This window comes from Zalophus californianus, chromosome 4, assembly GCF_009762305.2.
Source record: "Zalophus californianus isolate mZalCal1 chromosome 4, mZalCal1.pri.v2, whole genome shotgun sequence".
In the NCBI taxonomy this organism is placed as follows: Eukaryota; Metazoa; Chordata; class Mammalia; order Carnivora; family Otariidae; genus Zalophus; species Zalophus californianus.
Window position 1 is genome coordinate 12,992,196 of NC_045598.1, and position 21,742 is coordinate 13,013,937.

Here is a 21,742-nt window from a genome sequence, read left to right on the forward strand (position 1 = left end):
CCTGAACCAGGCACCAGGCTCAGTATCTCACATAGAGTATGTACCTCAATCTTCTCATGCTAATGCCATTCTGTTATTGCACCCACTTAACAGATGGGGAAATCGAGTCACGACCTGCCTGAGCCCACACAAGTAGTGGTGATAGAGTGGGAATTTAAATTAGGATCCACCTGATCCCCAGAATTCAAGCTTTCAAGCTCCTGCCTCATCTCTCTCTTGACTAGGTCTGCATACCCAGACACATTCTAGAACAAATTTCCCTTCACAGAGTGGGAGAGATATGTTGCTTTTCAAGTGCATGACACCTTCGGGAGACAAGTGTCACCATGGTGCCATCAAAGACTTCAGTTACTTTCAAGGCCTGCTGCACACTCTCCAGGCTCACAGTGCCAAATCCCATCCTTCTGCAGGGAAGGATGCGTTGTTTGTTTATCTGGGGATAGGCCTCTGGGCACACATTATGGGACAGACTCCAGGAGGATTTTTAGACTCAAGCTGGATCCCACATCCAACACCAGTAGGAGAGGGGTAGTCTAGGTGAGGAGAGAGGTTGGTTTTGCGGGAGGCTGGACATGGAGGAGAGGTCTCTGGGGGGTGGGGGGCTTCAGGGCATAGAGGAGCTTTAAAGGATACAGAAGACTGGGCTCCACCCAACCTCTGACTTAGAGCTCAGGACTTTATTGGTTGTAAGTTTTCTTCCATTCCCAGGTGGTTCTGATTTCCACCCCTGTTTAAGAATTTCTGCCCTGAAAAATGAACTATTGGGATTTCATCAAGATAAAAAGCTTTTGCACAGCAAAAGAAACAGTCCACAAAACCAAAAGACAACCGACAGAATGGGAGAAAATATTTGCAAATGACATATCAGATAAAGGGTTAGTATCCAAAATCTATAAAGAACTTATCAAACTCAACACCCAAAGAACAAATGATCCAATCAAGAAATGGGCAGAAGACATGAACAGACATTTTTCCAAAGAAGACACCCAAACGGCCAACAGACACATGAAAAAGTGCTCAACATCACTCGGCATCAGGGAAATCCAAATGAAAACCTCAATGAGATACCACCTCACACCAGTCAGAATGGCTAAAATTAACAAGTCAGGAAACGACAGATGTTGGCGGGGATGCGGAGAAAGGGGAACCCTCCTACACTGTTGGTGGGAATGCAAGCTGGTGCAACCACTCTGGAAAACAGTATGGAGGTTCCTCAAACAGTTGAAAATAGAGCTACCATCCGATCCAGCAATTGCACTACTGGGTATTTACCACAAAGATACAAATGTAGGGATCCGAAGGGGTACGTGCACCCCAATGTTTATAGCAGCAATGTCCACAATAGCCAAACTGTGAAAGAGCCAAGATGTCCATTGACAGATGAATGGATAAAGAAGATGTGGTATATATACACAATGGAATATCATGCAGCCATCAAAAGGAATGAGATCTTGCCATTTGCAACGACGTGGATGGAATTGGAGGGTGTTATGCTGAGTGAAATAAGTCAATCAGAGAAAGACATGTATCATATGACCTCACTGATATGAGGAATACTTAATCTCAGGAAACAAACTGAGGGTTGCTGGAGTGGTTGGGGGTGGGAGGGAGGGGGTGGCTGGGTGATAGACATTGGGGAGGGTATGTGCTATGGTGAGCGCTGTGAATTGTGCAAGACTGTTGAATCACAGATCTGTACTTCTGAAACAAATAATGCAATATATGTTAAGAAAAAAAAGAAAAAGATAGCAGGAGGGGAAGAATGAAGGGGAGTAAGTCGGAGGGGGAGACAAACCATGAGATACGATGGACTCTGAAAAACAAACTGAGGGTTCTAGAGGGGAGGGGGGTGGGGGGATGGGTTAGCCTGGTGATGGGTATTAAAGAGGGCACGTTCTGCGTGGAGCACTGGGTGTTATGCACAAACAATGAATCATGGAACACTACATCAAAAACTAATGATGTAATGTATGGTGATTAAGACAACAATAAAAAATTATAAAAAAAAAACAGAATTTCTGCCCTGGAGGCCGTGTTCAATGGGATTCTCTCTGTCTTCCTACCATCCTCCTTCGTTGTCACAGTTCACAGTCAGGGGCTTTGGTATCACCTCCTCTTCCAAGATGCCTTACTGGGTTTACCAGTCAAAGGCAAGAAAGTACTTTTTCTAGACTCCTTTCTCCATACCTGAACATTTGACTCTTCTAAAATACCTCAAAACCAACACACCCCAAAGGTAACTCATCTTTGTCCTGGGCTACTTCCCCTTCTTGGGTTTTCTATCTTAATAAATAGAATCTCCATCCCTCCAAAAGCCAGAAAAGGAAGGTACCACTGATTACGGGTCCAGGCCCCTGGGCTGTGCAGCCAGTCTCTTGGGTTTACAGCTTGGCATCACCACTCCAGGCTATGTGACCATTAGCAAGTACTTAACCTCTCTGAGCCTGTTTCTTAACCTATAAGATGGGACAACTGTCCCCCCACATCCTAGGGGTGTCATTAGGCATCAATGAGATGATACACATAGAATGCTTAGAACAGCACTCAGCACACCCTATGTGCTCAATCAGTGTTCACTTTTGTCATCCTTGATGCCTCCCTCCCCCACTCCTTGTATGCAATCCATCACCGAGCCCTGTCAGTCTGTCTCCTAAATATCAAATCCATCCCCTTTTCTCCATCTTCGCGGCCACCTACTGAGTGCAGGTCACTGTCATCTCTATCAAGGGCAGCTACACCTGCCTCCTCATTAGCCTCCCTGCTTCCTTCTGCCCGCCTTTAATCTATTCTCCACACAGCAGCAGCAGGACAATCCTCTAAAAACATAAATGGAACTGTGGCCTCATGTCCTGTTGCTGCTTAAAACCTCAGTGGCTCCCCATCTCCCCCCAACCCTGGCTCTTACAATGGAATCCTTCTGCCCAATCCGCTCTCTCCACCCCCGTTGGTCTTCTCCTGACTCCCTCCTGCTGCTCCCCAAATTCACGGGAGCCCGATTCCCAGGTCAGGTCCCTGGCTCTGGGCCCCCACAGCGCATCCCGGGTGTCCCCTGTCACAGCACCGTGCACATCTCTGGTCCTGTCTGCCTTCTAGGCCCCACCACAAGCACGCCGCTGCTTGGCACAAAGTGGACCATAGGCAGAAGCTGCTGCGATGGTCCTCACCATCCTCACCATTGCCCCATCCCCATCATCACCCTCTCTCTGGTCAGCTGCCGCCACGACATCGCCACGGACTCTACTGTTGAGAACAGACATGGAGAGCCACCCGCTAGCAGCAAGCTGGCTTTGGCTTTTAGCTTCTCTGCTAAACCCAGGAGCCAATTGAGGCTTTCAATGCATCTCTACCCTGCCTCTCCTCCCTTCCCCCCCAACCTGCTGCCTGAGCCTGAGCAGCATCTCGGAGACACCCCCAGGGCCTCTGCCAGAGTGACAGGCTCCCCCTTAAATGGCCCTGGGGGACGGGGACTGAGTCATCATTCTGCTCCCCAAACCCCAGTGCCTGCCTGCATCCCCCGCACCCAGAGCCCGCCTGCCCTGGCAGGAAGCCCTCCGTGTTCCCAGGAAAAAGCCTCCCAGGCTCCCTAACGAAGGCTTCTCCTGAATTTCTGTTGCTCTACGCTAGCTTTGCCTGTCGGGCTCGTGCCATAAACCCTTCTCTTGCCTGCAGGGTAAACAGTGACCGGGAACCACTGTTTCTGGCCCAACTGGGTCGGCTCTTGGTTGCCACCTCTGCCCAGCCAGCATTTAGGCACAGCCCAAGGGGACAATGGAAGAGAAGGCTTTTGAGAACTCAACACTTAATTCAACATTCTTTTTCCTTCCCTTCTTTGAAAGAGAGAGAGAGTGAATAAGCCAGTTTTACATGGGGTGATTTTTTGCACCTGTCTGAACGTGGTCTGGAAGACTCTGCCCTCTCTGGCATCGCCGTGGGAAAAGAACTGCCTCTACTTCGAAGCCACCATCATAGCGTAGAATCTGCCAAAGCACGAGACAGCCCAAACATTTGAAAATCTAACCCCACATGAGCCCCCAAACACATTAAAACAACAACAACAACAACAAAGAGGAGTGTCTTTCAAATGTTCCTGCATGTTTTAAAATTTCTTGGACAGCCCTTCCATTCTGCGGGGATGCGGTAAGAGCTGTCTGTTCTTCGAAGGCCCCCAGGGAAAATCATTTCCCTCTCCAGGGCTGGAGCCCACGGCTGTTTCCCTCCAGGGAAGAGGGTGGCTCCATCAGCCTCAGACAAGCTAGAAAACGGGCTTTCAAAACAGCGTAGACTCCGGATGACCCAGCAATTCCACTCCTGGTAATAGATCCCAAGGAATTGGAAGCAGCATCTCAAAGAGATTACACAGTGTTCACAGCAGCCTGATTCCCAGTAGCCAAAAGGTGAGAGCACTCTGTCCATGGACTGATGAATGGATAAATGAAATGCGGTGTATCCCTACAATGGAATACTATTTAGCCCTACAAAGGAAAGGAATGATACACTTACTTACTTTGTAGGTAAGTGTCCCTACAAAGGACACTTTGGCAGTACACTGTCCTGCTACGACAAAGACCCCAAGAAGATTATGCTGAACGAAATAAGCCAGTCACCCAAAGACAAATGCTGTGTGATTTCACTTCTCCAAGGCACCTAGATAGTCCAATTTCTAGGGACAGAAAATGGAGTGGCGGGGGCCAGGGGCTAGGGGAGGGAGAAATGAGGAGTCAGTATTTAACGGGTGCAGAGTTTCAGCTTTGTAAGATGAAAGAGTCCTGGGGATTTGCTGTACAACAACGCGAACGTACTTAAGACTACCCAACTGGACACTTAGAAATGATGAAGATGGTAAATCTCATGTTACGTGTGTGGGTTTTTTTTTTTTTTACCACTATTAAAAATAAAAAAGTGTGTACCGTCCATCTGTTAGATTTGCTCATGCACAAAAATATAAAGAAGAAAACAAAAGACCCTTCATTCCCCATAACATGGACATCCATTTTTTGAACACTTCTAAAAACACAAGTAATATGCACACGCGGTTAACATACTTAGGTGTTATAGAAAAGCCCGATTTCTGTCTACTTTTTAAAATTTACACAGAAAGGATCTTTTCATACCATTCTGGGTCTTGCTTTTCTCCCTTAATAATATACCTTGGAGATCTTTCTAAATCAGCACATCTAGCTACAATGTTCTTTTCAACAGTCCACAGTCCTAGGAAGATGGTTCCATGTCTCAGCCCTTATTCTAGGTCAGACGCTATTCCAAGAGATTCACCTGCACCCACTCATCTAATTTTCCCAAACGTTCTACAATAGGTCTTACTATAACCCCCATTTTATACAGTAAAACCAGGCCCAGAGAGGTTACGTGACTTGCCCAGGTTCACACAGCTGGAAAATGACAGAGCAGGATTGAAACCCAGAGAATCAGGCTCTGGAGCTATGCTCTTGGTCACTCTGCCACCCTGAATCAGGTGGCATTTTCTTGGACAAATGAACTATGCTTTACTAACCAGTTCCTGACCTATGGCGTTCTGGTTGTTCTCACTCTTTTGCTATTACAAATAATGCTGCATAAATATTTCTGGGCATGCCTGTGTGTGTCTTGAACACAAATACAAGAATGAGTCTAGGGGGTAAATTCCTAGCTATGGTATGGATGGATCGAAAGGTGTATGCATTGCAAATTCTGATACGATCACCACCATCACCACTAACGGACGAGAGGGGCTGGCGAGCGTGTCCTGTGAAGCATACAGCTCTCCATTTTAAAAGCTGGCTTCTCACACTTTGGCAGTACACTGGCCACCTTGCCCAGCTCCTTTGGGAGATCGGGGACCTGGCCTTGGACCTGGCATGGATTGCCACCCCAAAACCAGGACGGTGGAGAAACAGTATGAATCACAATGGCGCAATGACTAGCGGCCAGTGAATGCAGACGCACCAGGCTCTGTGCTAAGTAAGCGCAGGACATGCTGTTGTCTGACTTTCCCAGGTGAAGACAGCAGCCTTCCTCAGGGTGACTGCTCCCTGAGAGGATCCCAGAGCTGCAGTGGATGAGAGGACATCCGGGTAGGAGTCCCTCCTGTCCCATCAACTTGCTGCGGGAGCTTGGTCAAGTGCTTGTCGAGGGCCCCTAGTGTCTCAGAGAGTTGTGTGTGTTGGGGGGGACACGTTTATCAACTAATGTTGATAAAAGGTTTGGGGGTCCACCAGGGAGAGGATGCTCCAGGACGTAAAGAGGCAGGCCCCTGGCTCCCTGAATTGAGGTCTTCGGTGTCCTGGGAGCACCGCTGGGGGAGAGAGAGGTGGGGAGACACTGCGAGGAGCTCCTTGCTCTGCTTTGATGCAAAAACAGGTGTTGGGAGAGCTACAGAAGGGGGTCAGAGGCTAGGTCTGACACCTGGTAGCTAGGGGTCCCCTGAGCCTCAGTTTCTTCATCTCTAAAATGGGGATAATAGTTGCTTAGCCAACTGTTAATAGTGAAATTCCTATGAAAGTGTGTGGCACAGAGTAGGTGCTCGGTAACTGTTAGCGTACCTTCCTGCCCTCTAAGCTCAGGCAGCCCTGTGAGCAGAGCCTTGGCATGGGCACCATAAGGAGTCAGTGGGGAACAGGCAGATGCAGCCCCTGCTCTTGGGGAGTTTGAGGGGGGTGCCAAGCCCCACCCTTGGTGAGCTTCAAGTTTTTGGCTGTCAAGGTGACAGTCTTGTCCTTCCCCAAGACGCACATGGGGCCACCTGCTCCTCAGAGTATGGTCCATAGACCAACAGCAAGAGCATCCCCCAGGACCTTGTTAGAAATGCAGAATCAAGCCCACCTCGGGCCTCTCAGATCAGCATCTTGCACTTTAACAAGATCTCAGGGGATTCGCATGCACAACCGAGTTGAGAAGCACTGGTGCGGGCACCCATTGTCGTCCTCACTCTCCCAGCTCAGCTCAGCGTTGCCATGAGGGCTCACTCCCCTGTCCTGGGTCAAGAAGGCAGTGAGGGACGGAAAGGGTGTGGCCCCTTTGGACCCACAGAGGGAGTAAGAGATGCTCCCAGAGGGCACCACCATTCAGGGATGCAGGTACACCTGCTAGGATGGATGTCCCCTGTCCCAAACCCTGCCCCCTGGGTCCAGAGGGCAGGCAGGGATGGGAGACCACGTCACCACCCGGCAAGCAATCCTCAGAGGTCAGGCCAGCAGGACAGAGCCTCTGCCTCCCCCAGGCGTGTGTCCCAGAAGCCTTCTCCCATTCCCTTGTCTCCTGTCTGAGGGAGTGAGCTGGGGAGACTGAGGCAGCTGGGGCCAGCCGGCTGGTAATGAGGCGCATCCACCAAACAGCCGCCGCAGAAGGCGTATTAAAGACACTTGATCCCACTTTAATAACCGGCCAGGCTGCGCAGCCAGACACGGCTCAGAAGTTGTGGAACAAGAGGGCCATTTCTTATTATTTTTAATAAAGAGCTTTTCATAACCAACTTCGTTGGTGCTATTAACATGCTGTGTGTTTAATAAGACTACACGGTAACAAGGGGACTGTCTCATTACTCACATGCTGGAGAAGCAGGAGCAGCTGGGGGCACATCCACACTCACGCAGAAGCATGCACCATGCAGGGGGAGACTTACCCATACTTGCACGCCGGCTTTCCCAAACACGCGAGCCTGGCATGCATGCAGCCTCACCCACGCGGGCAAGCGATGCCCGTGCCCACGGGAGCACATCCTTAGGTACATGCGTGCTCGCACACACATATGCATGTCACATGCATGCAAATGTGAGAATCTGAAATGGGCACATGGGGACGTGGTCGCGTGAGCTAGACAAACGTATGCACATGTGTTAAGAAAACTGTGCATATGAGCACATGCGTGACTTTCTCATCCATGGCATGGAGGGGGAAAGGCCCCTCTGAGAAATGTTTCCCACAGACCTGCAGAAGTCTTGTCCCAGGAGTTCTGCAGAGCAGTAGGATTGGGGTTGGGAGTACGGGGAGGGTACTCTGTGTGTGTCAAGTAGGAAAAGATGAGTGAAGTAGTCCTAGGAGGGTTGTGGTCAGAAAGGAGAGAGAAGCCAGCAAGGAGAGGGGAGGTAACAGCCCCCAAAATCTGCTGGTCAGGGTGGGGTTCAGGAAGGGGAAGGCTGTGGGTCAGCAAGTAACTCAGAAAGGGGAGAGAGGGCCTGGGGGGGCGGGGTACATGTAGGACTACTTGTGAAAAGGCAGGAGGGGGTCAGGAGGGGGCATGCAGATAGCAGGCCTGCCTCCCTCTTTCAGAGATGCCTCTTCCACTCTCAAGGGTCTATTTCTGGATTCATATTGTTCTGACACACACACACACACACACACACATACATGCACACACGCACACATGCACACACGGAATGAAGCAGTAGCAAACATTTTGCAGTACCCACAATGTCCCGGGCCCTCTTCTAAGCCTTGTGCAGCTATGAGCTCATTCAAGTCTCTCTACAACCTTCTCCGAGGCTCCATGACCACCTGGCTCTCCAGTCAAGGAAAAGGAGATGCAGAGAAGGAGAGCAGTAACTTGGGGGGAAGGGGTGCCCGCAGCCTCAGCCATGCTGTGTGTCCCATCCCCTCTACCAGCAGAGAGGGGAAAGCAGAGGCGTCCAGGGCAGAGGATTGGGCTCAAGAGGAAAGGAGATGAGGAAAGGGGGAAGGTGCGTGCATGGCCTGGGGGCGGGGGTCACCTTGAGCCAGAGGGACGGGCGTGAATGAGCACCCTGGGAATGACACCCACCACGGCACTTGGTCCCCGTGTCAACCCTGGGAGTCGGCGAGGGAGGGAAGGGGGGTTGGGTGGCCTGGGAAGTTGAGCAGCGTGCCCCAAGTGACTTCGCAGAGCAGGTGTCCCACCCAGGTCTGCCGGCCCCCGCGGGCGCGCATTCGGGGCCCCTGCTCAGAGCGTGACCCCACACTTTCTGGCCACGGGCCCTCCCGTCCCGCTCCTTTGTTGGCAGAGCCAGAGAACAACGGGTCAGCGTCTTCCTTGCATCATCCCCACGCTGGGCGCCTGGTAACGAGATACCTGTCAGCCTTCTTGTCCCCAGGCTTCAGTGCAGAATAGATGAGAGAAGCTCTTTGCAGAGTCGCGCTGAGCGGGAATAAAGAGAAGGAGAAGGGCAGGAATGAGGGGAGGGGGTGGAGGACGGTGAATAAAACCATCGATGTTTGCAAAAGAACAGACGCAGCGTTTTTTTGCCTTCTGATCTGTAAGCCTCTGGAAATTGGGGGTCTGCGGGGGTCCCTCTGTGCGGCCGTTTTAATTCTGGCCTCTCTGCTCCACGCAGCTTTCTGGAGCCATCATCGAACGGGCTCCCCAAAGGAGACATCGATAGGCCCGGGAAAGACAAAACGGTGAATCCCTTGCCTTCTCCAGGGGCTGGGGGGAGGCGGCAGGTGGATGGGGAGCGATCGACATTTTAATAGCCACCGTCAGCACGGCACTGGGCAGCCCGGGCCCAGACAAAGGCACCGGGTCCCTCACTCCCACCCCACCTTGGCCTCCCCCGACTCAGGCCCCGTTCAGATTTGGCCTCGTTCCCGCTGCGCCCTCCGAAAGGTCAGAGGCTCCTGCCGCCAGGCTGAACTTGGGCCTTGAACTTTAAAGGGGGACACGAGAGGCTATCAGGGGCTGTGTGTGCAGCTGACGGAGAGGGGGAAGGGATTCGGGTGGGGATGTGGTGCTGGGCGACAGGGGGGGGGGCAGTGGGAGGGTCCCAGGGACAGGCCCACGGAGGCAGCGTGGCCTGCAGAGCACTGTGGTTATCAACTCCGGCATCAGGTGGTGCTGCGTCGGCCCCTGCGGCTTACACACCGACCCACTTTCCTGGCCCTCCATCTCCCCACTGCTTCCCGGACCCACCGGCCAGCCCCCTCCATGGACTGAAACCAGTCATGCTAATGGATGTCTCTCCGACACAGCCCCAGGACCCCCTATTATGGCCCACTGCTCTGATCCGCATCCTTAACCAAGCTTGGCAGGGCTGGCAGGGCTCAGACAAAGGACGTGAAACAATGGTCAGAGACAGGCTCTGCAAAGCGGCTGCACGAATGTGGGCAATTCTAATTACAGTGGGAAGGGGAGTATTTTGAATGTACATTCAAAACACTCCGTAGCGAGCGCGGCGTCCGCGCCAGGTATGCAGTTCAGCAGTTTGCGTGAGAAATTTTATTTAGTCTAGACAATATCCCTGAGAGGTAGGCAGGATGATCTTCCTGGTCTAGAGGAGGAAACTGAGTCTCAGTGAGGCTTATGTGCCCCGCTCACCATGACACACAGCCAGTAGCTGAGTCTGGATTAGAGTTCTGGGTCGTATCCCCCCTTAGAGTCTCCTTCCCCTGTTCCCTGTGGATATTCTCTCTGCTGATGATCTGTCCCCACGAACCAGCTCAGGGACCTCCAAGTGTCCCCAGACTTACTGTCATTCTCTGTGGTGCTACTTTTCCCAGAAGCTCTAGAATGTCTCCCTGCAGGGCACCGGCAGAGGGTTAGCAATGACGACCTTGTCTCAGCAGGCCCCAGATAGGGTGACTGCAGGGTCTTCCCCCAACAGAGCTTGCCAGGAACACTGAGGGTGGCTTTATAAATTCTGCTGGCTACTCAGCCACCTACCACTTCCAGGGACTGGGAGTGGGGAGACGACAGGGTCATGTTCTGGGTGTTTGAGGCCAGCAGGAGGAAGGGCCCATTGTGCAGGCACCAGAAATTGGGAGAGCCCCTGCAGGACCAGGTGCCTCATTTCTAGCTCTGCTCTCAGCACATGGCTTAGAAGATGGGTACCTCTCCAGCCCCCAGCCACACAGGAAATCCACCTCCCTCATCCATCTCTGGAGGATGAGGGACAACAATGGGAGGTGGCATGGGAGACCCAGAGCCCGTACTTGGGAATCAGGCAGATAGGAGTTCAACCCCTGTCACGCACGTATCCTATCACATATCAGTGGTGTGATTTTGGCATGTAGTTTCCCCATTCTGGGCCTGAGTTTTCCCATCTATAAAAATGAGGATAATATGGCTCACTTCACAGATGATGCCTGTGGACGGACATTGCATAAGTGACATCCACTAATAGGCGTGGAGAATTAAGTTCAAGCCAGGGCCCCTGACATGGCCCTCCTGGAATCCCGATTCCATCTTTGGAGAACAGGACTGGGAAGGAGAGGTGGATGTTTGGGGACATTAGTAATAGGGTGGACCATCAGGGGGGTCCCGAGCTATGGGCAATCAGTGGGCGGAGGCTGGCTGACCACCTGGTAAGGATGCTTTGAAGGGCTGCTTCACAGGCAGGGAGGGGGACAGGATGGCTTCAGGAATCCCACTCTGTCTTTACAGTCCTGCCCCACCTGAATTACCTCTGTTCTTCCCTGACTCTTAGATGGAAAAGCAGCCTCTGAATGTCAACGTCCACTCAAATGATGTAGACTGGATTGAACTGAGGATTAGAACCCCCCAGCTCAAGCTCCAGAATATAGTTGTGTCCATAGTCTTGGCAAAGACTCTGAATAGTGATGCTGAGGACCAACCGACAGAACAGACCAGAAGGAGCTGGGGAGGACCTGGCAGTGACTGGAAACAAGTTCTTCCAGGTCAGCGTAAGAGCCATGTACTGAACCTGTCATGTCCCAACATAGGGCCAGGGCCTGGGGGCCCTGAGATGGTACAACAGAGTCCTTGCCACGGACCAGTGGGACACAGACATTTTTGGCAGGTCAAGGTGGTAAGGCTGAATCAGAAGTAGATCTGGAAGTTGATGGGAGCCAGGGGAGGGACCAGCCCAGAGGGCACGACCCCTGAGATGGTCTTACAAGACAAATAGGTTAGAAAGAGTGATGGCAGAGAAAGATAAGTAAGGTATTCTTGTAGAGGGAAGAAAGGAGAAAAAGGAAACAAAAGTATGACCCATAATCCTTGTTGTTCGCCATAATACTCTGGGACTCAGCCCAATGCCTGGCAATAGTAGGTGCACAATAGACATTTGTCCAACGAATAATGAAGCTAATGCTACCTACTGCTTATTAATTTAACTTACGCAACAGCTCTATGAGGCAGACATTATCATTGCCCTCACTTCACAGATGGGAAATAGAGGCACAGTGAGACTAAGTAAGCTGCTCAAGGTCAAGTGATTTGAATAAGTTGATACATGGCAGAGCCGGGGCTCAAACGGAAGGATCCCGGATGCAAAGCCATGCTCTGAACCCCTCCACTAGAGTGGCCCTACTATGCTCCCCTGCTGCTGGGCAGTATCCTGTGAGCAGGAACCACAAATAGGGGTGGGCTAATCTGCTCGGGCTGCCTTACCAAAGTCCCACAGCCTGAGTGGCTTAAATGACAGAAATTTATCTTCATATTATTCTGGAGGTTGGAAGTCTGAGGTCAGGGTGTAGGCAGGGTTGGCTTCTTCCAAGGCCTCTTCCCTTGGCTTGTAAAATGACTGTGTTCTCTCCATGTCTTTGCATGGTCTCCCATCTGTGCTGGTCTGTGTCCAAATTTCCTCTTCTTACATGGACACCGGTTGTATTGGATTAGAGCCCACACCAAGGATCTCATTTTCACTTTATTACCTCTTTAAAGACCCTATCTTCAAGTACAGTCACATCCTGAGGCGCTGGGTAGTTAGGATTTCAACATATAAATTTGCTGGTGGGAGGAATACAATTTAGCCCATAACAAGGGGGTTCAGGGAAGGTGGGAGACAAAGCTAGAGGGATGGGTAGAGTCAAATCCTGCTGGGTCTTTGCATGGAAAGGACACATCTGGATGACATCCGGAGGCACAGGTGAAGGTGGATGTGGCGGGATGATGAATCTGTAACAGACCCTCCCCACTCTTCTCTACACAGATGACTCCACTGGGACAAAAGGCTCCTCTGGGTGCCCACTTTGCAGCTGAAAAAAAAAAAAACAACTGAAGTTGGTGATAATGGTACAGCATCATTTGCTTTGGCCCAGGATACGTGGATGGTTTGTTTTTAACTGTAACACATGCACATCTCGAAATCCAGTAGGCTTAACTGAACACTGTAAAATGAACCAAACCATCTCTAACAAACTAAATTGATAAATGGTGATGTTAAACTAGAAGGCATCACTAATTACAAAGCAGGGAGAGCAGCCATTGAAAACCACAGTTCTCTCAAGTCCACCCTGCTGATTCACTGATAACAGGGCATCCTTCTCTGGAAATGGGGGATTGACACACTCTGCATGAGCATGTGCACAGTAGGAGCTGTGCAATGCTGTCAAGTGCGTGAGGCACCCAGATCTCTTAAAAGAAAGACAACTCTCAGCTCTGAGTTGATGGTCACTTTTAAATAACTCACTGAGTTGGGGCGCCTGGGTGGCTCAGTTGGTTAAGCGACTGCCTTCGGCTCAGGTCATGATCCTGGAGTCCTGGGATCGAGTCCCACATCGGGCTCCCTGCTCGGCGGGGAGTCTGCTTCTCCCTCTGACCCTCTTCCCTCTCGTGCTCTCTATCTCTCATTCTCTCCCTCTCAAATAAATAAATAAAATCTTTAAAAAAAAATAACTCACTGAGTTGGTTAGTAATAAGTAGATCTTAATGTGATGTCAAAACAAAAGCTCACAGAATCCTGAGCCGTTTGCCTTTCCAGCCTTTGCCTGGAAAAAGGGAAGAAAAGACCTGCATTATGAGTTTGTTCATGGCCACCAAGTAACCCTAATTAGCCCCTAGGGAGCTACAGACAGCCCCACGAAAATCCCCGTGGAACAGAAGTATCTCAGAGCCACCACACCTGGCCTACAGCCCAGGACTAACATAATACAGGTTCTGATACAAACAGAACATATTTAAATGTATTAAATGCACCCTTGGTGAGAGATGCACACATTTTCCAAATCCATATTTAAAATCTCAAAGAAATTGAATGGCAACCTTCAACAATTCATATGCCAGCAGAAAAAGTTCTGGACAGGGAGACAGAAGACCCAAGTACCATTTATCTGTCCAGTCCCAGCTCAGCCACAAATCAGCTATAGAGATTTATTATCTTACCTATAAATGTACTCATTTATATAGAGTGTGGCTATGGTTCTTTAAGGTCTGTGCTCCTATAGAATATCTTCTGTTACGTGTATTGCTTCTTTTCCAGTTCATTTCCTGTATTAATTATCTACAGCTATGTAACAAATTATCCCCAATTGTACAGGCTTAGAATAGCACACTTTAGGTCACAGGTTCTGCGGATCAGGAATCCAGGGCTCCTTAGATGGATCCTCTGGCTGAGGATGTCAACTGGGGCTGTGGTGTCATCCTAAGGCTCAGCTGGGGATGGATCTGTGTCTGAGCTTGTGCCAGTGGTCATTGGCATGATTCAGTTTCTCCAGGCTTTTGAACCAGGGACCTCAGTTTCTCATGAGCTGTTATCCCAGCCTCCCCCCACCCAATTCCTTGCCATGTAGGCCTCTCCATAGGGCAGCTCACAATATGTCAGCTGGCTTCATCAGAGTGAGCAAGGGAAGGGCCAGAGAGAGTGCCAGCAAGTCAGAAGTCATAGTCTTTTAGAGTCTAATCTCAGAAGTGACATCCCATCACTGTTGACTGTTCGGTTCATTGGAAGCCAGTCACCAGGCCCTGCCCACACTCAAGGGGAGGAAGTTACATGGGGGGTGTGAAGGCAGGAGATGGGGGTCACTGGGAACTACTTTGAAGCAGCCTACCTCCCCTCTCCACCATTCTCTGTGCCTTCCTAGGGCAACTGAGACCACAGTTCCCCTCTTGGACTTTTATAAGGTGTGCCATTAAAAAGGGATTGAGGGGTGCCTGGGTGGTGCAGTTGCCTAAGCATCTGACTCTTGGTTTTGGCTCAGGTCATGATCTCAGAGTGGTGAGACTGAGCCCTGTTTCCTGCTCTGCTCTCAGCGGGGAGTCTGCTTGAGATTTCTCCCTCTCTCTCTCCATCTGCCCCTCCTGCTCATTCACTCACTCTCTCTCAAATAAATAAATAAATCTTAAACAACAACAACAACAACAACAACAACAACAACAACAACGGGGCACCTTGGTGGCTCAGCTGGTTTGGTGGTCGACATTTGGTTTTGGCTCCAGTGGTGATCTCAGGGTTGTGGGATCGAGCCCTGCATCAGGCTCCATGCTCAGCACAGAGTCCACTTGTCCCTCTTCCTCCACCTCTGCCCCTCTCCTCTCTCCCTCTCACAAATAAATAAATAAAATCTTAAAAAAAAAGTATTGAGAAGTAGGAGTGGTAACTTAGAAGAAGATGGGGTTGATGCACCAGGAGTATGATAAGGGGGACACTGACAACAGATGTGGCCCCGTTACCATTAATGGGGTTTCTTTAGCCAATTGCCCCCTAGCTGCATCTTAATACTTTGGAAAAGACTTGGGAGAAAAGGCAGTGTCTAAGGCACGTGAAATTCAAGCCTTTCTCGTGCCCCAAGACCTCTTGGCCCCCAGTCCTCTAACTCCAAGTGTCGGGGGTGCTGGAGCCTGACGGGACCACCAGAGCAAAGCATGGCATTTAATCTATTCTCTTGAGCTCAGTGGATATTATCACCTTCCAGAAGAGAAAAGAAAACAAAAAGCCAAACCCTCTTTAAGAGGGTTAATGGAGAACTATCTCCATTCCATAAGAATGTCACTTTCTAGCTGTGGTGAGTTAAGGAAAAGTTCGATGCTTTGTGGAATGTGGAAGGACAAGATGGTACATTTCTCAAGGTCTTGCCTCCCATCTTGCCTTGGCCAAGTGCAGGAAGGAGTCAGGAACTTGGAGCATAGAGAGCCATATGCAGGGGGATGTCCCAGTGCTACCTGACAAATGCAAATGTTTAGTGTGGGTTAAATTATGCCACGTGGTCTGGTTTCATGAATGGGATTTCACCCCTCTGTTGCCCCAAATGGCAGGGCAAAGGTAGGCCAGGGCTGGAATTAGTGGGCATCTAGAGGAGGGGGCCCAATTTATGGAGACCTTCACTGTCAGAAGTGCAGGACGACCCCAGTCCTGGTCCTGGAGTAGACTAATTGGTCGTGTGATTGCTGGTCAATGTCAGCCTCTTCGTGGGCATTTCATGTCTGGTTTTGTTCACCGCTATGTTTGCAGGGCTCCCTATGGACCCTGGCACTTATTGGTGGGATGAATGAATGAGTAAGTCATTGACTCAATCAATAAACTCCACTGGGGAAGGTTCCATTTATCTGTCAAGACCCAGCTCAAAGGCTCTTCCTCTCTGAAACTTTGCCCATTGCCGGCCAGCAAGTGGCCACTTCTTGGGTTCGCATCACATCTCAAATCCCTCATCCCAACCCCCTCCATCTTGTACCCATTGACCTGCTGTAGGATGGTGCTTAGAAGCTTGGGCTCCAGAGCTGGGCTGCCGGTTCACGTCCTCACTCCATCTCATGAGCTCTGGGACCCTGGCCAATTAATTAGCTTAACTTCTCTGCACCTCAGTTTTCCCATCTGTAAATTGAGGCCAATAATAGTTGTGTTGTAAAGATTAAAGACATGAATACATGCGAAGCACTTAGGATGATGCCAGACACAAAGTAAGTGCTCAGTAAGTGCTGGCTGTTCCCTGCATCCACTCACTTATCACCCTGCACTGTAATCATCTACTAACTTGGACTGTGAACTTGTCAAGGGCAAGGACTTCAAGCGTCCTGTCTCCTGGCACACAGTGGGCTGTATATCCTGATTCACTTGGTGGGCCATCTTGCCTCAGGGGGATGGAGCACAGCCTTGAACTCTGAGACGAGCCTATGACCTTCTACCTCCCCACTGCCATTCTCCAGCACTCTGGCATGGTACAGACCCCTTGCTTGGTCCCTGGAGACTTGCGGAGGGCTCTGGGCCCCACATTCGTCCCTCCCAGCCCCTCATTAATCTTGATTAGGAAGTCCTTGCCCTACAGTTAATTTTCTTGTAGATGCATATCAGTCATGTAGCAGGGAACCTCTCCCGAGCTAATGAGGAATCATAGTCTTGCCATGTTATTACTTAGGTAATTAGTACAGACTTCCTTGGTGGCGGTGGGTGGGGAGAAGGTCAGGGAGGTATTGGGGGAAAGGGAGAAAGTTGGAGTCTCCAGGGGACTGGGGGGCATGGGTGGCGAGTCTCCCAGGAGGTGGGGGAGACGCTGGGCTCCCGGCCTCTCCCGGAGTTCAGGCCAGGGCAGAGAGGATGTGTCCCCACCTTGAGCTCAGTGCCCCAGGTGGGGGTGTCCCCACACCATCCCCATCCCACACTGGCCAGGTTGTGAGAACGTCTGGTGTGCAGATCTAATGCCCCAGTGGGAAAGCAGAGGCCAGCCGTGGGGGGTGGGTGGGGGATCCTGAGGGCCCGGGGTGACCATTTCACGGTGAGCAAGGGGGCCTGCCACGCCCGGCTGGGAGACCAGGGAGCCAGAGCAGAGGAGGGGCTTGGCGCAGCAGCTGCCTTGTCTGGGCATTTTGTTCTTCTGCTCAAGATTCAAATTCTAAAAAGGGGCTGGGCACCCTGCCTCCCTCCCCCAACCCCACGGAAGTGGAACTAGGCTCCTTGTGACTGCCACAGACTGCCATATTACAAAAGGCTTAACTCCTCCAAAGAGAGAGGGGCCCTGCTAGGTAGGGAGAGTTACTCTGACCAGACAGGGAACATGCTCTCTCTGCCTCTCTGGTGAGCGAGTTTTCCTCTTCTTCTTTTTTTAAGATTTTATTTATTTATTTGACAGAGAGAGACACAGCGAGAGAGGGAACACAAGCAGGGGGAGTGGGAGAGGGAGAAGCAGGCTCCCCGTGGAGCAGGGAGCCCGATGCAGGGCTTGATCCCAGGACCCTGGGACCATGACCCGAGCCGAAGGCAGACGCTCAACGACTGAGCCACCCAGGCGCCCCTCAAGTTTTCTCTCTATTCAGCAAAGATGGATGAGGCGCCCACAAGATGCTGCCATCTTAGGCTGCACTTGAGGCGCCAAGCGGGGAGATCAGAGAAAGCCCCGTGCATCTCCCAGGCATGGCTCACTCTGGAGGGCATACTGGTCACACGGCCCCACCAGAGATGGAAAGAGGCCTGCAGTTTGGGGGTTGTGACATCCAGGACAGTTTCAAATGCCAGTGGCCTGAGGACCAGAAAGCAGCACAGAGCAGCAGGTCAGACAGGCCTTGGCTACCGGCCACCTGCCGTGGCAGCTACATCTCTGGGCCTCGGCTTCTTCACCCGCAGGCGGGCTGTGTAATGACCAAGTAGGACGATGTGTGTAGTGTATACCAGAGGCCTGGCACGTCCTGGTGCCCGGGACTTGCAGGACCCAGAAGAGATCCAAGGAGTAAATTTGAGGCCATATCAGGAAACAATGCAGAAGATCTGGCTTCAGGGAGTAAACACAAGGAAAGACTAGAAAGTGCAGCCAGAGGCAGGATGGGGTAAGAGTTCCGGAAGGTCCTTTTGCCTGGAGGGCAGGGGGTGCATTGGTTGACTTAAAGGTGCGTGCAGAGCGAGTCGGGAGAACCATCTTTCCAGCTAGATGGCAGTGCCGCAAGGTGAGGAGTGTGCCTCCTCCCAAAACCAGGTGTTGTCTAGGGAAGGGATCGGGGCCTCCCTTGTCCGTATGCGGTTTTGAACAGCAAGACTCTGGAGCCAGGTGTTTCCGTTGGAATCCTTCTCCCTCTTTCTTTCTTTCTTTCTTTCTTTCTTTCTTTCTTTCTTCCTTCCTTCCTTCCTTCCTTCCTTCCTTCCTTTCTTTCTTTCTTTCTTTCTTTCTTTCTTTCTTTCTTTCTTTCTTTCTTTCTTTCTTTCTTTCCTTCCTCCCTCCCTCCCTCCCTCCCTCCCTCCCTCCCTCCCTCCCTCCCTCTCTCTCTCTCTCTCTCTCTCTTTCTTTCTTTCTTTCTTTCTTTCTTTCTTTCTTCTTTCTTTCTTTCTTTCTTCCTTCCTTTCTTCCTTCCTTCCTTCCTTCCTTCCTTCCTTCCTTCCTTCCTTCCTTCCTTCCTTCCTTCCTTTCTTTCTTTTTCTTTCTTTCTCTTTCTTTCTTTCTTTCTTTCTTTCTTTCTTTCTTTCTTTCTTTCTTTCTTTCTTTCTTTCTTTCTTTCTTTCTTTCTTTCTTTCTTTCTTTCTTTCTTTCCTCTCTCTCTCTTTCTTTCTTTTCCTTCCTTCCTTCCTTCCTTCCTTCCTTCCAGCACATGAGTGATAGCAGGGAGGGGCAGAGGAGAGGGAGAGAGAGAGAATCTTAAGCAGGCTCCATGCTCAGTGTGGAGCCCAATGCAGGGCTTGATCCCAGGACCCTGAGCCAAAATCAAGAGTCAGATGCTCAACCGACTGAGCTGCCCAGGCGCCCGTTGAATCCTTTTTCTGACACTTCTTAGCTGTGTGGCCTTAGCTAAGTTACTTAGCCTCTCTGAGCTTCAGTTGCCATATCTGTAAAATGCGGATAACAGCACCTACACCATGAGGTGCATGCATGTAAAGCCCACATTAAGGGTTTAATAAGTGTTCACTAGTGTCTCAGTCATCAGTTGCTGCATCACAAACTACCCCAGAAACAGCAACATGTACTGTCTCAGAAGAATGGGGGGTCAGGTGTGGCTTAGCAGGTCCTCTGGCCCCACGTGTCTCCCAGGTTGCAATTGGCAGAGGTCTGGTCGGGCAGAGCCTGGGGCCTCTCCCCAGGTCACTCCCGCAATGGCTGCAGGGTTTGGATCCTCCCGGAGTCCCTGAGGAGCTGCCATTGCGCTGTGGGCCTCCCTGAGCTCCTCACCGCGGGGGCCTCTCCACAGGGCTGCTCCCAGCATGGTGGCTGGCTTCATTACAGCGAGCAAGGCAGGGGCCAGAGAGAGGGCCAAGTCAGAAGTCACTGTCTTTTGGAGCCTAATCTCAGAAGTGACTTCCCATCACTGTTGCCTTTGGGTTCGCTAGATGCTGGTCACCAGGCCCCGTCCGCGCTCAAGGGGAGATGGTGCTGGTGTGGACCCCAGGAGGCAGTCACCACTCGGGGGTCACACCCAGACGGGGCGCTGCCTGTGGGAAAGGGCCCAGAGGGGAGATCTTGGTCTCTTCCTTCACTACTGCATCCCCAGCACCCAGAAAAATGCCAGGCGCAAACTTCATCCCCTGTCTCAGAGGGGGTCCCTCTGTCCCCCCAGGCAGGATTCTGTGGCCTGGAGCCCAGAAGACCCCCCACAGGAGAGCCCTTCCCCACCCCATGCAGAAGGGCCTCTGGTTGCATGGCGGCGTCTCGCTCTGACCTCCCACTCTGGGGGGAGACAAGTTCCATCCAGAAGGAGATGTGCGAAAATTGGATTTGCTGCCAGGGTCAAGCTCTATCCCAGCTGTCACCTGCTTTTGAAACAGAGAGTGTGTCTCCAAGGGACACCTCTCGCTCGGGCCCTCCCCACTGGAAGGAGAGCCCCCCGCCACGTCTGCGGCCCCTCACCCTGGCCTGGCCACCTTGTTTCTCTGTGGCCCTGGCCGTGGCCCCCTCCTTCCCACTTTGCACATAGCAGCCAGAAAGGCCTTTCGAAATCGCAGATCAGACCCCACCATTCTCCTGCTCAGAGTCTGCCCCTGCCAGGCCCTGTCACTCTGAGATAAAATCCCAACGCCCACTGTCCCCAGCCCTGTACCTCCCAAAGCTCATTTCCTAGGATGCGCCCGGGGCACTGTCTGCTCATTCCTGGAACACCATGGAGCTCTTCCTCCCTCAAGGCTTTCCTCCAGGGGTACCCTCCCCTTTCTGCAGTGCCGGCTCCTTGCGATCCTTCTTATCCAGCTTAATTGCCACCTCTTCTAGGAAGCCCTCCCTGACTGCACTATGCTCCCATTATCACCATTCACACCCTCTTGTTTCTTTATGTCCTGGTACAGATTACAACCTATTATCATTTTGGTTTAGTTGCCAGCTTGTTCATTGTTTGCCCCTTGACATCAGCTCTGAGAGGGCTGAGAGGATACCTGATTGGTCACGGCTTTACCCCCTGGGCCCAGCATGCTCTGGGATAAATGAATTCCTCTACCCGGAGGATTGCAACACCATCTCAACCTCCGTCCTGCCTGCAACCCACCCCACACATGGCCACCGGATGAATCGAGGTAAAGCTGAACTCTGAGCACACAACCTTCAACGTCGGTCGCCCCAGGTGCCCACCAGTGTCCGGTACACTTGGCCCACCAGGGTCAAGGCTAGGCCCAGCCAACCATTTCCTAACGTTCCCACACACATGCTCCAGGCTCGGTCCAAAGGAGTACCCCCTGCCCTTTCCTGTGTCTGGGCGTAGGCTAGGATGTTCCCTCCACCTGGAAATCCTTTCTCATCTTTGGAGGCAGATGTGTGTACTCATCTGGGCTCAAGCCACCTCCCCGGGGAAGGCGTCCTGGCCACCTCTGTGGGCGCAGAGGGAAGATGTTGGGGTTGGGGATCAGGCCTGGATCCGTGTCCCTGTTCTGCCTCTTGCCAGTGTGTGACCTTGGGCAAGTCAGCCTACATATCTGAACCCGTTCAAGGGGAATAGTCCTGGCTGTAGAATTTGCTGAAGGAATTATGGTATCGGAAAGTGCCTGCCCCAAAGTAGGTGCAGGATGGATGTGGGGGGCCCTTTCCAGGTTTGCTGGTAATGTGGATGCTCCCTCACACTCAGTTCTTCCCGTGGTGCCCTTGGGGGTGGACTTGTCTTCCTCCATCCCCAACGGACTAGGAGCCACATCTGGGCAGGACTGTACACCTTCTCCCTCTCCATTCTCTCACTCTGGGATTTGCGTGCACAAAGTAGGGTCCACGGACA